A 15335-nucleotide genomic window follows, 5' to 3' on the forward strand; every position below is an offset into this window, starting at 1 on the left:
CAATTCTTTTCCACAGTCCACCTGCTGAAGTGTGACAAACATTTCACTGGGCATATTTCACCAGACTCTGATGCAGCAAAAATTATCAAGAAGGGTGTGGAACATATTCAAGGCAATGCATTCGGCAAGTACCTGACACATGGGCCTCCGCAAATGTGCATTCCGTGGGGGCCAAGGAAAGGCTGCCCCAAAATGTGCCACTTAGGCAAATTGTTTAAATTAAAGTGATGGAGAAACAGTTGATGCCAAGAAGGATCCTCTGACCCTCCTCTGCCCCCACCAAAACCAGGAAATAAATCTATCCTGTGAAAGGTGCCCTCTCTGCACCTGGAGGGTAGAGGCATCCTTTTCACTAGAGAGAGAGAATTAAAAGTCTAGAAGTTTGCATTAAAAAAATCTTGTTATTTTTTTTTTACTAAATTATTACCCTAGCTCAAATGCTGTTTAGAATTCCGAATCGAAGCTCCCAAACATAGGTTTCCTTTATCTTGTCAATTACTCATAAATTTATTGTCTCTTTGTCTAAAATGTGTAAAAACTGCCTGACTTTGTTATTTCTTTAGGTCTTAATTTCATTATTTTATTACAATATGTACATAATAAAACTTTGATTTTTTTCTTCTGTTACTCTGGTTCATGCCAATTTGATTCTTAGACCAGCTCTAAGAACCTTCAAGATAGAGGAAAATTCTTCCTCCCCAAAAATTTCCTTCCATTTCCTTTGCTCTCTCTCCCTCACCAACTCTTGTAAACTCACATGCATGAAGCAGCACAGTTAAGCACATATGCACGCACACACACACAGACTTTTCAAAGACTAATTCTTCCATGGTATTTAGCAAAGAGCTTTACTAATAGACTAAAAATCTTCTAGACATTCATCAAGTAAGCATCATTTTTAGGTCAATTATTTTATTATACCATTGCCTTTCCTCTTCAAACACTAACATATTTAAAAACACAGTGCATACAATACAGAGCATACGCAGACAGCACAAACCAAAATCCACAAACACACACACAACAAACACATGCACACAACACGTCCAACACAAGGCTAAATCAACATCACACACTACGCTCAAATTACACAGACCACGCAACATCTACCCTGTATGTAACACACAGAAAGCGTATAGACAGCACTCACACAAGCCAGACCACAGTGCATAACACAACAGACCAAAGAAAAACCAGACACATTTCACACTAAACATTAGACTGGAAGCCACACACCAAACACACAACATATACAACCGCCAACAGATAATTCATCAAAAAGGCAAAATACACAATGCACAAAGAACCACTCAACACACACAACACAACTCACACACACAAAAAAAACACAGTGATTTTTTCTTAGGTAAAATAAGCCCCACTATGCCAATTATTTATTTATCCAAAACACATTTTTGAGGCCCACAATGTGTCATTCATTCTATTGGGCACTGGAACCAAAAGATGAGTTGGAGATGCAGCCCATCCTTGAGAAATTTGCAATCTAGTGGAAGAAGAAATATAAACCAAATGAAGACATAAAATAAAAACAGCAAATAAACCAAAATCAAATAAATATATCAAATTTTTTAAAATAGTAAATACAATAAATTTTATGATGGAGCTGATATAATTGTGTAACTATTACTTATGAACCAAGACTTCTTATACTCGTGATCAGCAAAGAAACATCCTTGTTTTCATTGATTGACTTACCAATAAGCATATTTTTAAAATATGAACATACAAAATAAACCTAGACTAATAAAATGTCATTTTTACACCTACTTTATACACTGGGATTTCATTTAAAATTCTAACAAAACTTTAGAAAATACTATATCAAATAACTAATACAATAATTCCTCACGCATTCATATAATAAAAAGTATTAATTATAATAAAAATAGCTTGAATACTTACTATTCATTGAAGATTTATGTGATAAATACATAAAGGATAACTTGATGAAAATGTAATCCATTTGGGCTTTTTTCTTTCTAGTTTAGAAGCTACAAGCTCATATGCCTTCAAGGGCCAGGCAAAATAACACACAAATGAGGAGGGTCCCTCATTTGTAAGATGTAAGATAATAGGGAGTAGTAGAGACTGTGATTATCTGAACAGACATATTCTGTCCAAAGATGGCTAAAGTCAATATTTTAAAAATGTGTTTTTCTGATCTAAGGCAGTTTAAATTGTTTAAAACACACTTATGTTTTTGTCATCTATTCTAGAAACTCTAGGTGGGCATTACACAAAATGTAGCAATTTCATTTATGATACTCATAGGGTCAACTGATTACATTTATAATTCTAAATTTTAACCAACTTGGGTAAATGGGAATAAGTATATCTCTTTATTAAATATTCTTGGCCACCCACTCCCATCCAAGATGAATCTGTATCATTTTCTTGATTACATTTAAAGCTGTAATTGAATCCTGAGGTGATTATTCTGATACAGGATATGACAGAATAATAACTATATTAATGTTGTCAATATTTTTCATACTATGTTTTTATAGTATATTTTGAGTCTTTTTTATATATAATCCCATTTAATACTGGCTACAAATCTGAGAGATAGTTATAATTATCTGACCTTAATAAATGAGAAGACAGGCTAGGGTGCATTACAATGACTTTCCCAAAATAACTGTAGTATAGATTTGGAAAAACAAAGACTTAGATCAGATATTTTAATAAATGCAACAGTGTTTTCAATACAGCACAATTGCATCCATTGCTAGAATTTGTGGATCCAGAATAAAAACCATGCATGGAAAGAAAACTGCCATTCCTCTTTGGATAGGCCCAAAACTCTTCTGTATTGACTCTCCCCCAATAGCTCAATGGTACTGTCTGGTAGGAACCTTATAATATCAAAAGATTGCTCAAATAATTGCTACATTCTTATCCAAATTCATGGAATTTGGATAGGGATTATCAATGTTCCAATATGGTTTTCTACCTAGAGTACCTCAGATCTCACACTGGGTAGTATTCATATTATCAGATTTAATTTTTAAGACATACTACTTTTAGTCAAGCTCCAAAATATATCTTTTACATCATTATTCAACTGCGATAAAAACTCAATATCTTTAATGTGCTTTTACTGTAAGCCATCTCAAATCATTTTTGGAACTATATAGGGAATAAATTATAAATACATAAATATAAGTACATAAATAAAAAAATACTGATTTTCTTCTAGCAAAGACAACCTGAGTCCAGATTTTGTAATATTGCTGAGGTGAGTATTACTCATAGAATGTTCAAGTAATGCTTTCATAACCAAATACTGTCTCTTCTTTCTATGGAATACAATGGATTATGTGAAAACTTCTACCTATTTACTCTCTGTATGTTTCAAACATGTTTGAGGAGACAAGGTGACCTACCATTGCATTTGCCCCAGGTCTCTCCTGGTTTTAGCACTCAAACCTCTCAGTCCTGAACAAATCAAGATGTTGTTCATCCATGGAGCAGGGAACTAGTTAAATTTAATTTTTAAGACATACTAGACTAAGCTTTTGAAGGTGTCTTCTCAAACTAAGACTGCATTTTTCAGTGAATTTTTATCATCTTTATTAAAATTAATATTTATGCACTAGAAGCAGATTGTAATTTCTTTGCCATGCACTGTCTACACTGATCTTTTTCTCTCTCACACATTCTTTCTCAGCATCATAACACCCAAGAGATTTTGACAGGGAAATTTAAACAAGTGGGAGAAAAACTCCTGAGGCTTTGAGAGGATTTTCACTACTGCTAATGCATGATTGTTGCAAGCATTCAACTAAAAAGAAATATATAAACCTAAGCATGGCAATTATAAAAGCTTAAATGATAAGCTTTTCACTTGTTTTTATTTGTTGTGCTCAATTACCTAACCTATGAAATGGAAAGTGGAAGGGAGTAGAATCTGACTTGGTGACCCAGGCATGGGGAAGCCCTTACAGTTTAAGGTAAAGAGATGAACATGGTTCTTACCATACCCCAATACTTATAACTCACATTTAACTTGCAAGTACAATTCCACAATGCAGAAGAATTGCCCTTGAAAATAATGTAACTGGAAATGGAGGTATGGATGAGCAGTCCTAAAAACTTCACACACAATACTTCCCCTACTGGTCTATTTGTAGCTTCCTAAGACAAGGCCTTGGCAGATATAGGGCCCATTGACTTGAGATAAACAAGTCTCAGCTTCAAGAAAACAAGGAGGACTCATGTTGATAAAAGCATGGCTTTCTCTCCCACATGATTCCAAAACAGAAGCTGTATGATACATCACAGTCAATGGAATAGAGCTGGAGTATACAGTTATATAACATGTAAAACATAAACAAATTGTGCATATAAAAATATTTCTAGATTTTCACTTAAAAAATGTTCATAACTGGAGTACAGAGAAAAATAAACAAGCTAGAGCTTCAGGCTAGTTATCCAAACAGGCCACTCCACTGTAATGGGCCAAAATTAATGATCTTAGGAGTAATTACATCAGATTTGACAAATAGAAACCAAATATCAAACTGAATGATGTTTGCTGCATTGTATTTTATTGCTATACAAAGTAATACCTATTTGGGGACAATTTTATGATACCTCCTTAGTGAATTTTTAAAGAAGTTTAACTATTATTCATATTGATGTCTTAAATAATTTATGCCTGAATGTATCTACTTAGGCTAATTTAAGAAAAAAGATTTAAAATAAATATGTTTAGAGCAAGTTGTAGCCCTGTGATGGGGAAGGGAAGCTTTTAGGACCATGTGCCCTTTCCTCTCAAGGACAATGAGATGCCATCCATTAGGTCAGGCATGTGAACATGATGAGCAAAGGCAATGTGGGCCCATGGTGCACAAAGCATGCTGTATGATTCCTTGATCAGTCTGAAGAGTGTATCATGAAAAAGGAAAATTTTTAGGCAAAATGTTGATACCTAACACAGCCCTTCACATACAACATGAAAAATTCCCCAGATGAAAACTTTACTAAACAACACACCAGGTTGCTGGATAAGAAGACTAAATCTTGTAAAGTTGCCAATTCTTTTCAATTGCATTTACATACTCAATGAAATTACAGTTAAAATACAAAAATATTTTGGGGTAGATTTTCCAAATTATCCTAAAATGAATCTGGATGAAATATCAGTGAGAATGCCTTGAAACCTATACACAGACACAGAGAAAAATGAATAAGGAGCAGATATTAATAAAAGAACTGACAGAACACTAGAAGTATTCCAGAATCAGAAGCTCACTATGTGGGAGTATGTTGTGTGTGTGTATGTTGTGTGTGTGTGTGTGTGTGTGTGTGTGTGTGTGTGTGTTTATCCCAGAATACAATAATATATGCTATGATGTGATAGAATCACAAATAACTGGAAAATGGCTGAATTATTCAAAAACTGCTGCTAGAAAAAGCTTAAATATTTTTAGGAGGGAAATCAATTTAATTCTTATCTCAAACCATACACCAAAACAATGTTGGGTGGACTAGAGAGAAAAAAGTCATTAAAGAATTAGATACAAATTATAAGGATGAACAATTTAGGTAAATTGAATTTTAATCTCTTCTATGAATGAGAAAGTATCATCTAAGCAAAAAAAGCAATGCAAGAAATATAACATTCAACTACACACAGATTTTCAACTTCCATATGTTAAAAAAATAGGAAACAAAACAAACATATTATAAATGACAATGGGACAGTCTTCCTAGTACATAAAAGACACCAAAACTTATGAAAAGAAAACCAATGTCCCAACACACAAACAGGATAAAGATATGAATTAATATTAAAAAATAAAGTCAAAATGAAAATAAAGATTTCAAAAACACCTAATCAAACTACAATTGAAGAATGTAGTACTTTAAATCCTGGACTTTAAAGTAAAATCAATCCAAGACCCAATTCTACCACTTACCAGGTATGTGACCTTGCTAAGCCACATAACCCCTCAAGAAGTCACCTAGCCTTTAAAACAGGATGACTATATTGTCCTCCTCTTACAGTTGTTTTGAAGATTAAGTGAGATAATATAGATAAAGGTCTTTGTGATGAGAAGTCTGCAGAGAATACTCAATAAGTGCTGTTAAGGTTGTGGTTGATGATGGTGATGTTATTGTTAATGTTGTTACCATCATCTTTATCTTTCCAATTAACAAATTTTTTAAAAAATTAATAACCCTCAATGCCAGTGGAGATATGACTTATGCACATCCAGGAAGAATGACAATGGGTATGATCTTTCAATAAAGTAACTTGGCAATACATGTAAAGAGTTTTTATCCAGTGTATTTTATGAATCACTCCTAAGAAACAGTGAAAAATGTACACAAGGAATATCAGAACATAAGGTCATACAGAAAGTAATCAACACAATGTGACAGCATAAAAAAAAAGTCAATAGTAGTATAAAATTCTAGGTTGAGAGCATGGCTAAACAAGTGATAATGATTTGACTGCTTATCTGATAGCAATTTTAAAAAGTCTAGGAAAGTGTATTCATTGTTGTAAATCACAAGCTTAGCATAGTATGCAGACATAGTAGGTGCCCAATCAAATTCTAAACTGAATTGAAAAACAGAATTGTAAGTGGAACAAAAAAATCATGACACTCATTTTCACAAACACACTCACACCCTTGTACATACTATAATCTCAAATTTTGTAAAAAAAATTGTGAAATATTGCAACTATGATAAGATGCTAACAATACTCTCTTCAGGTGATTTCTTTTATCTGCCTCTTCAAACTTTCTTCTACTTGCCAAAGTTATTTCAATGGGGATTTATTACATTTATAATCAGGAAAAAAATGAGTAGAAAAAAAAGAAAGAAATCCCAGAAATCAATTGGAAGCCAACTGGCTCAATTATTTCTCATTACACCATTCTGAGTATGTATGATTTTTCACTCCTACCCAAAATATAAAATGGGAAATGGGAATATGAATAGCATGACTAAACTGCACAGCCTTTAAGACAAAGCCCAGGAAAGAAAACTTTATAGTAAATTTCAAAAAAGTAAAAAAAATTCATGTGTCTAATATTAAAATTATACAGAAGCCTTTTGGTCCCTAATAATTTATACATATGAAAGATACAGCATGGCATATACCCATTAGATACAAATTACTTGTTTTCTCTATAATGGAATTATTTTTGCTCTTAGATATATTATGTCATAAGGATTTATACATAGTGTTTACTGTCAACTTTTTGACCTGAAAAAATTTTATTCACTTACAATTTCAACCCTACACAAAATCCAAAAGGTATACTTTCAGACATTCATTACATTCTCAAAAGGGAGGACCAAACAATTTCTCAGGTTTCTGAAGTCTCAAACATACTCACCAGGGATAATTAGCTCTAGAAAGTGGAGTGCCATGTCACCTAGAGTATAAAATCACCTGGAGGTGTGACCAGTGGGCCCCTGGCTGGGCTCACTCACTTAAGTCCAGTTTCTAGGATTGTGTGATTTAAATTCATATCTCAGCAAAACTATAGATTACTATATGCCATGTACCCTTAAGACAGTAAGATCTTGACTCAAAAACTAAACTCTTGTATGCCAAGGGTCTGCTATATCTACAGTGCCTGCCTTTTCAGAAGTAAAATATTGGATAAGAGAATTGTAGGAATAATGGATGCTGGGAGTCAATATCTATTTTAATCTAAGAAACCTAATACAGTCACTGATTTATCAAATATATGTTACCTACCTAGTACATTGAAGGGATATTGCTGCACATTTCTGGTGATTAAAAAAATATAGCATAGAACCTAAACTGAAATTCATTCCTAATTATAAAATCTGTCATGTTTTCCAGAAACTAATTCAAGCACTTAATTTACTTAATGCCCAATTTCTGATTTTTTTAAGTGAAATATGTAGTGTTTTTACTGTAGTAATTATTTAAAATTTCCCTTCATATGATACCTGTTTTTTGTAAATAAATGCTTCACAAGTATATTTCCTTTGATATAATTTCCAAGATTTACCTCCCAAAACTCAAGGGAGGGGAAAAGTAAGTAGGACTATGGATTAAACAAGAATGGCCATGATTTGGCAATCATTGAAGCTGGCTGATGAGTACATGGGAGTTCACTATACTATTCCTTTTATTACTGTTATTATGTTTGACATTTTATATAGTATAAAGTTTTTAAAAGAAGGGTATTTCTTAATCATGCCAGTTTATGTTGATTAACTTTTCCCTTGGTTTCCATTCCCACAAAAGCTACATCCAGTGAACATAGCTGAGACGTCCGCCATGTTGATTTTGAAGAGGTTTCAGTCAGGTAGCTAGCTGGACAATGCACAAGTCCCATTCTAGTGCGCATGATGACATAAATTGATTAAGTCTGTCATGCCCCATAATTTAAACATTCAGCCAAAGACAGGGATGATATCATACATATTAACCAAAAACAAAGGGTTTACATAAATGTCAGCTGTCATAATAGCCAATGAATCATAGGGCTGATCCACTCTGGCCATGTGATGGTGGGCCATCACTATTACTGAGGACAGCAAGGGGTCTGCTAAAGTGTCAGTGACACAAAATGCACTTTTTAAAAAAATGTCCCAAGGACAATTTAGGATATTAGACAAAGAAAAGTTAACACAGCATTCAATTCCTAGGAAAAAGAATTTGGTCAGCCTGTGTAGTCAGAGGATTAGGGTTAAAATACAAACTGTTATTATAATGTCTATTTTAGAATAGCCATTTTTTTTTATGTTCACTTCATTTTCCTTTTCCCTTTCTCTTACCCAGTCATAAGCAGAACTTTGGCATATTTAATTCAATTACTTCCTAACAGTTCCTCACATAAGCAGACCCAACATAAAGGCAGAGCATGTGAAGTATTACAATAAAATCTTTAAAGTATTACAAACAATAGAATTTATAAATATACCTCTAAAGATTTAGCTGCTTGTTGATATTAATTTTATTAACTCACTCATGATATACGCAATTCATTTTAAACAATCTTTTCAAAAGAAAAGCTTTAGTAATGAATATATTGCAATTAAAATGACTCAAGGCTTCTAAGCATTACACACTGCCACCTAGTGCTAAATGTCTAATTCCAAATGCACAATGGACATCTTCAGGAAAGTGGTAATGCTCTATTTTAAAGCAAATTTATCCAGAAGGACAGATCTGAAACATATTTATTTTTAATTGCTTCAAGATAAGAAGGCTATTAGGAATAAATGAAATTATATATACATAAAATCAGTCCTTTCTCATAGCTTCAGGTAAGAAAGCTCTGATCAGGTTAGTAAATACAAAAAGTTACAGGTCTTATTAATGAAGACATGGGTTATTTTTTTAAGGGTGACTTTTTTAATACTGTGCATCAAGTAGGCAACATACTCTATTATGAATGTGATGTATGCTGATACTCTAGGTGGAATATGTGATTATCTCACAAGTGCAGCATATGAATATGCTCAAAAGACATCATAGGATGGTAATCACTGGTGGTTACCTTTGAGCTTCTTGAGGACACAGTTATAATCTCCCCTCATCTGCAGGGTTACAATTTCCACTTAAGATGACAATGTTTTTTAGTTCTACTCTATTTTCACAACAGTGAATAATTTTTGCATTTTGGATGTGCTAATCAATGGAGCTCATCTCTGATCTGTAAACTATAAAAGTAAAGCCCCATGAAAATGCAATGGCAACATTTGAGACTGGATTAAAGAAAGGGTTGCTGTGGAAGACTTTGCTATGGTTAGGGAGTACATTTTATTTACTTCATCATACTCAACAGTTGTAATCTCGTTTGGTCTACTTAGTGCCCTGTAACTACCTATTTTAAGAAGTAAGGTTAAAAACTCATATTTCTGTCAATTAAGTTTTTTTCATAGTGAAAAGTACTAAGAGAATATGCTTTAAATCATTGCTGCTTAACTTTTTAAAAATCACACTCCCTTTGGAGAAACATAAAAATCTCAGGTTCTCCTTTTAACATACTTAGAATTAATAAATATATATTAGAAACAGTTAATATATGGACTTTTTAAAATTATGCTTTTATTTTGATCTTGGAAGATACTTTTCATTGCTGTTGTTACATCAATAATTCAAAATCAGCATGAGTATTAAGACTACCTGTATATCCCACAAACTTTTTTATCCTTGGAAATGTGGAAAACAGAAAAACATTGTTCAGTAATTTCAATATCAGGCCTGTTGCATTACTTCATTTTCATAAGCAGAAGGGCAGGTAAAATACAGATATAAACAAATGGGTGAAAAGAAAGAGAGAGAGAGAGGTTGAATGGAAGGAAGGAAGGAAGGAAGGAAGGAAGGAAGGAAGGAAGGAAGGAAGGAAGGAAGGAAGGAAGGAAGGAAGGAATTATAGATGATTTAGATTTACCAAAAATAAATAAATATTTACACTTAAATTATTTGTCTAATAACTTCATTTCTTAAGCCTGAATATGAAAGTACGTATATTTATGAGTGTATCCTAAGGAGCTCTACAATCAAGGATTTCTAACTCAATGTAAAAAAGTAATAACAAAAGGAAGAAGGGAGGAGGGAGGAAGAATTTCTCCTTTAAGAGAACTGTTGGCTCCATCCCCTTAAAATCATTAATTTAGATAATTCCCAAAGGAATCTCTGATCAAAACCATATGATCTAGAAAAGTTCTCAAGATTTCCTTTAATCAGCTTAAACAAATGACTGCTGTCAAGTCTATTTCATTTAGTTGTGCATAGAACTATTTTGAAGCCTCACCACATAATTAGTTGGTATGGCTGACCAATACAGAAAACAGAACTTACTCAAAAGATTGCAATTTAAGAAACTCATTTTGTAAAACAGGATTTAGGAATACACATATTGAAATCCAACTCTTCACACTATGTTGGAATTACATCTCTCATGATAGTCCAATGCTCAGTAAAACTACAAAGTCGAAAAAGTCTAAAGTTGTAACTTCTAGATTTTTCATTGACTTTATGGTGTACCATTTACAGCAAGACACTTCTAGGAAATAAGATAGTGGCTACACACTGTGTCTAATATAAGAAAAACTCCATTGCAGTTGCATATATACATACATACATAACATAATTATAATAATAAAACCATGAGCATTTTTTAAATGCTCTTATTAATTTTAATCTACAAGGTAGTGAAAAATGTATAAAGTGAATGAACTAACAAGTCTTGATTCAAATAACAACTGTGCCTGAAACTGAAGATTCCTTAAAATTTTCTTACATATCTTAATATGTTTTCTAGGTACACAGTACATCTAAAATTTGGGAAAACAAAAACCAAGTGCATCTTGCACCCAAAAATGCAATCAGCATCATCATTTGGAATTATCTGAAAACAAATGTTTAAATTAAATCATTTATCTAATAACCTGATTTCTTAAGCCTGAATATGAAAGCATGTATATTTAGGAGTGTATGCTAAGGAGTTCCATAATCAAGGATCTCTAACTCAACATTTAAAAGTAGTAACAAAGTGGCCTGTGAAGCAGATTCCCCAGGGCTTTGGAAAGATACATTGAAAAATTGAGGTACAGAACATAGAAGAGACAGATACAGCTTCCAAATTTACATTTAACCATTAACACCACATTTCTATGTATTAAAATCCCCATGGTTACAAAAGACAAGAATTTATTCCATACAGATTACAAAAATTATTTGTAAATCCAATATTAGTACTTGCTGGGGATTACAGACTGTGAAATAAAAATGTAATAGATATTCAGTAAGCATTTTTCTTGCTAATTATGATTTCATAAATTTTTAGACTTTGTATTCTCAGATGTCAGGTACTTAACTGGAAACTGACATCTATTTGGTTGCTAAGAGATAAGAGTTTGCATTTTTTTCTTTGTCCTTAGGAGAAATGCCCACTTGGGTTCTGTCTCAAAGTAGTGAAAGTTAACTCTTGTTACCCAGATGGGGATTTATATAACTTGTGATAAAAGAAATTCCCTGGTCTCAGAAAAGAAATGAATTACTTTCAGTTTGAACAATATCTGTTTCAAGTTAAAACAATATCTGCCTTTTCCTTAAACTTAATGGTTTTCCATTTTACACAACTGAAACGTAATAGCATTATTTTATAATCAAACTTAACTAATGAGTCTCTGTTATGAGTACTTTGACAAAAGTCTTCTGAGAAATTAGGTCATTCCATCAATTTGCATCCCAAAGTGAGGCTGGAACCCAACATTTTAGAAGTATTTTCTGCCTTGAACTTTGACCATGTAGCTTTCAACAGCTAAAGGAACAAGACTAACTTGGTCCATCTGGTCTATTGTTTCCTATACTTTATCAAAGCATCAAAAGCAAAGTGCAATTATAAATACATACGTCCTAACTGGTCTTTAGTTCATCACAAATAAACATGAATTTGCCTTATCAAGGAGAATAGTCTTCTAAAAGAAGAGCAGGATTTCAATCAACAGATGTTTCCTAATGACACTGAGCATCTAGCCTCTCTTCACATGCACATTTCATAACCTTCAAGGACAATCTTCTAGGTCACATTTTAAAGAGATATGCTGAAAAAACAGTCCATTGCAGTAGCATTGTATATTATTACAAAATCCAAGAGGTTTAATTTTGAACTCCGGTACTTACTGTAATGCCATTGATCATTCACTCTGATTTCATAGCAATGCTTTACTGGAGTATACTGCAAAGGAGCACAAGATAATGCATTTCTTTGTCTGCTGAGACAATGCCCACTTGCCCACTCCTCTTTTTACTCTACTTCTTGCACACCATCAACCAGCTGCCTGTTGGTGATTCCTTGCACCCTGTATGCTGCTTTAACATTAAGTCAGATTACTACCATTTCTGATCCCGAACCCACGAGGAAGAAAATTCATGTTACAAGCAAGGTCTTTAAAATGTAGTTTTATGCCTATAAAAGGACTATATTGCCCATGTTGAAGAGAAAAAGATGAATTATCCTCTGTCTTCTGGGCTTTTACTTATTTTATAATGCCATACCTTTATAAACATGTCCTGTCATACTGGGAGGAAAGAGATACACAATATGTAACACCTGGAGTCATAAAATGTAATGAACTCAAATAATATCTCAGAGGGAGGAAACCTAGTTCCATAGAAGAAAAAAAAATAGAGGCAAAGGAGTGAAGCTACATCATTACAAGAGTAACAGAAAACCCTCCTGGGTTTTTCCAGCTAAGTTTTGTGCAGGAACAGTCACCTAATCACTGTGCACGTCGTCATCCTTGCGGAACCTCCTGTTCCCAAGCAGAGACTGCTGGCCTCTCTCCACCCTGTCCTTAGGCACAGAAACCAGCACCCATAGGGAGGTTCCAGGGCCGTCGAGGGGAGCAGAAACAGACCAGACCGTGTTGCTCCAGCGTCCTCATGGCGGTCCCAGCTCCAAGCCCCAAGTCCATGTAGGAACCAGCCTGGCTCCCAGTCGTCCCTCGGCCTGCACCCCCCTAGTCAGAGGTGCCAGGGAGCTTGCAGAGCAGTTTTTAGACTCCGAACAAAGATCCCCCACGCCTCCCCTGTGCTCTCTCACAAGGCCCTCGTTTTCTAGTCCTTTAATGAAATCTCTCAGGGGCAGGACAAGAGATGCATGGTAGCGGAAAAGGGACGTGCCCGGCTTTCTTGTCTGAATGAGTTGCCGGGGGTGACTTGGCGTGGTCAGGGAGAGGGGCTCTTTAGGAAAAACCAGGACAAGGGGCAACTAAGACATCAGATCAGTCCCCTCCCTCGCACCCCCACCCTCATCTCTCACCTTAAAGACGACTTACTGGAGGCAGGCTTCTGCAGCTTCGCGGCCAGGAGGCGGGTGAGAACGCCCCCGGTCCACTGCGGCCTCTCCAAAGGGAGTGCGCTGGTGGGCGCAGCCCTGGGATGTCGGTGAGGCCAGCTCAGAGTTACAGGGTCCCAGAGTGTGAGTGCACGAGGGCGCGGAGAGCCAGCGCTCCTGCCGGGCCGAGCGGCGCTGCGCGAGGGGGTGGGCGCGGCGACAGGGGCGCCCCAGCCACAGAGAGACAGACAATACCGCCCCTTAGGTGACAGGGCTGGAGCGGCTACCGGGGCTGCCAGACTGAGAAACTTGGTGCAGAACAGACAGGCTCCCCCGGCCGGACGTGCCCCGCGCTCTCGGACCCGCTCCAACGCATCCAGTCACCACCATCACCCACCCCACGCTGCAAAAATCCCCACCGAGCCTTCGGATCCCAGGCGGCTAATTACCTCTGTCGGAGGCGGAATGCGGGGCGGCCAGAGGCAGACACTTTTAGCCTGACTTTCCTGCGTTCGCGTGCGAGCGTGTGCACGCTGAGCAGGAGCTGTCAGCTGCTATTTATAGAGCCGAGCCTCAGCAGCGGGCTGGGAACCCCCAGGCAGTGCGCAGGCGGCAGCGGCGGCGGCGGGCGCGGACCGCGGGCCGCGGCTCCCCGGAGCCCCCGCGCCTCCCTCAGGCTGCCCGCTCGCTCCCGCCCGGCCCGCGGCGCGGCGCGACCCGGAGAAGTTGTCACCAGCGCAGCGGCCACGCCGGCTTCTCACACGCCCCCTGGAACAATCGCTACTCTCTTCCCCCACCCCCGCCTCCCTTCCCTTCTTCCCCCTCCCCGGCCCGTCCCCAGCGATCTCCTCCCGGTGTCACCAGCGGCGGGACAGAGGCACCGCCGGCAAGGACAGTCGCACAGCTGGCGCCCCTCGCTTCCCGCTACCCACGGGACTAGAGCTGGTCCCCCGTCCGATCAGCCTGAGATGACCAAAGCACGCTTGCTTGACGCGCTGACACCTTGCACCCCGACACCCCGCGAGGGGAGACGTCACCCGGCCTGGGATGTGGGAGAGCCGCTGCAGAGCGGTGGCCGGGGCTGCCTGGGGCCGCCACGTTGCGGCCGGAGCCGAGGAACCACGGGGTTTTCACGGCGGGAGTAGGCGCTCCACACCGAGGTGGAGTGGGGGTGGGAGCGTTGTCCCCGTTGAGCAGACCTGCCTGCCACCACCCGGGGACCCCTCTCTCGCCACCCCTCCGCCCTTGTTTCCAGCTCAGCACAGCCCTTGGCTCCCTGCCGCCAGCCCCCACGTCGCGGCTGTGACTGAGGCCGAGCTGCTCCCAACAAGCGTGTGACACGCCTCTGGCAGCCCGGATGCGTGGGGACAAATCTACACTCGGCGTGTGGGGTGTCAGGAAAACAGGGTACGTAAGCACGCAGTCTGAACGGCGGCTGAAATTCCCCCACTTCCTAGCCAACAAGCCCATCGGAGAAGGCACACAGCCTGGTCATTCCGGGCTGTGGGGTGTGGGGCCAGT

General features: G+C 37.6%; 1 protein-coding gene across 1 annotated transcript in view; it reads right to left on the reverse strand.

Annotated features, from left to right (window-relative positions):
- The window catches only part of INPP4B (inositol polyphosphate-4-phosphatase type II B), a 948429-nt gene extending 934313 nt beyond the window's left edge, over nt 1-14116 (reverse strand). Inside the window, exon 1 of the mRNA XM_057502657.1 lies at nt 13800-14116. The gene's annotated coding sequence lies outside the window, so the exon portion shown is untranslated. The remainder of the gene's footprint in view (nt 1-13799) is intronic.
- Nucleotides 14117-15335: the final 1219 nt, after the last annotated feature.

The sequence above is a fragment of the Manis pentadactyla genome, chromosome 5 (genome assembly GCF_030020395.1).
Source record: "Manis pentadactyla isolate mManPen7 chromosome 5, mManPen7.hap1, whole genome shotgun sequence".
NCBI lineage: Eukaryota > Metazoa > Chordata > Mammalia > Pholidota > Manidae > Manis > Manis pentadactyla.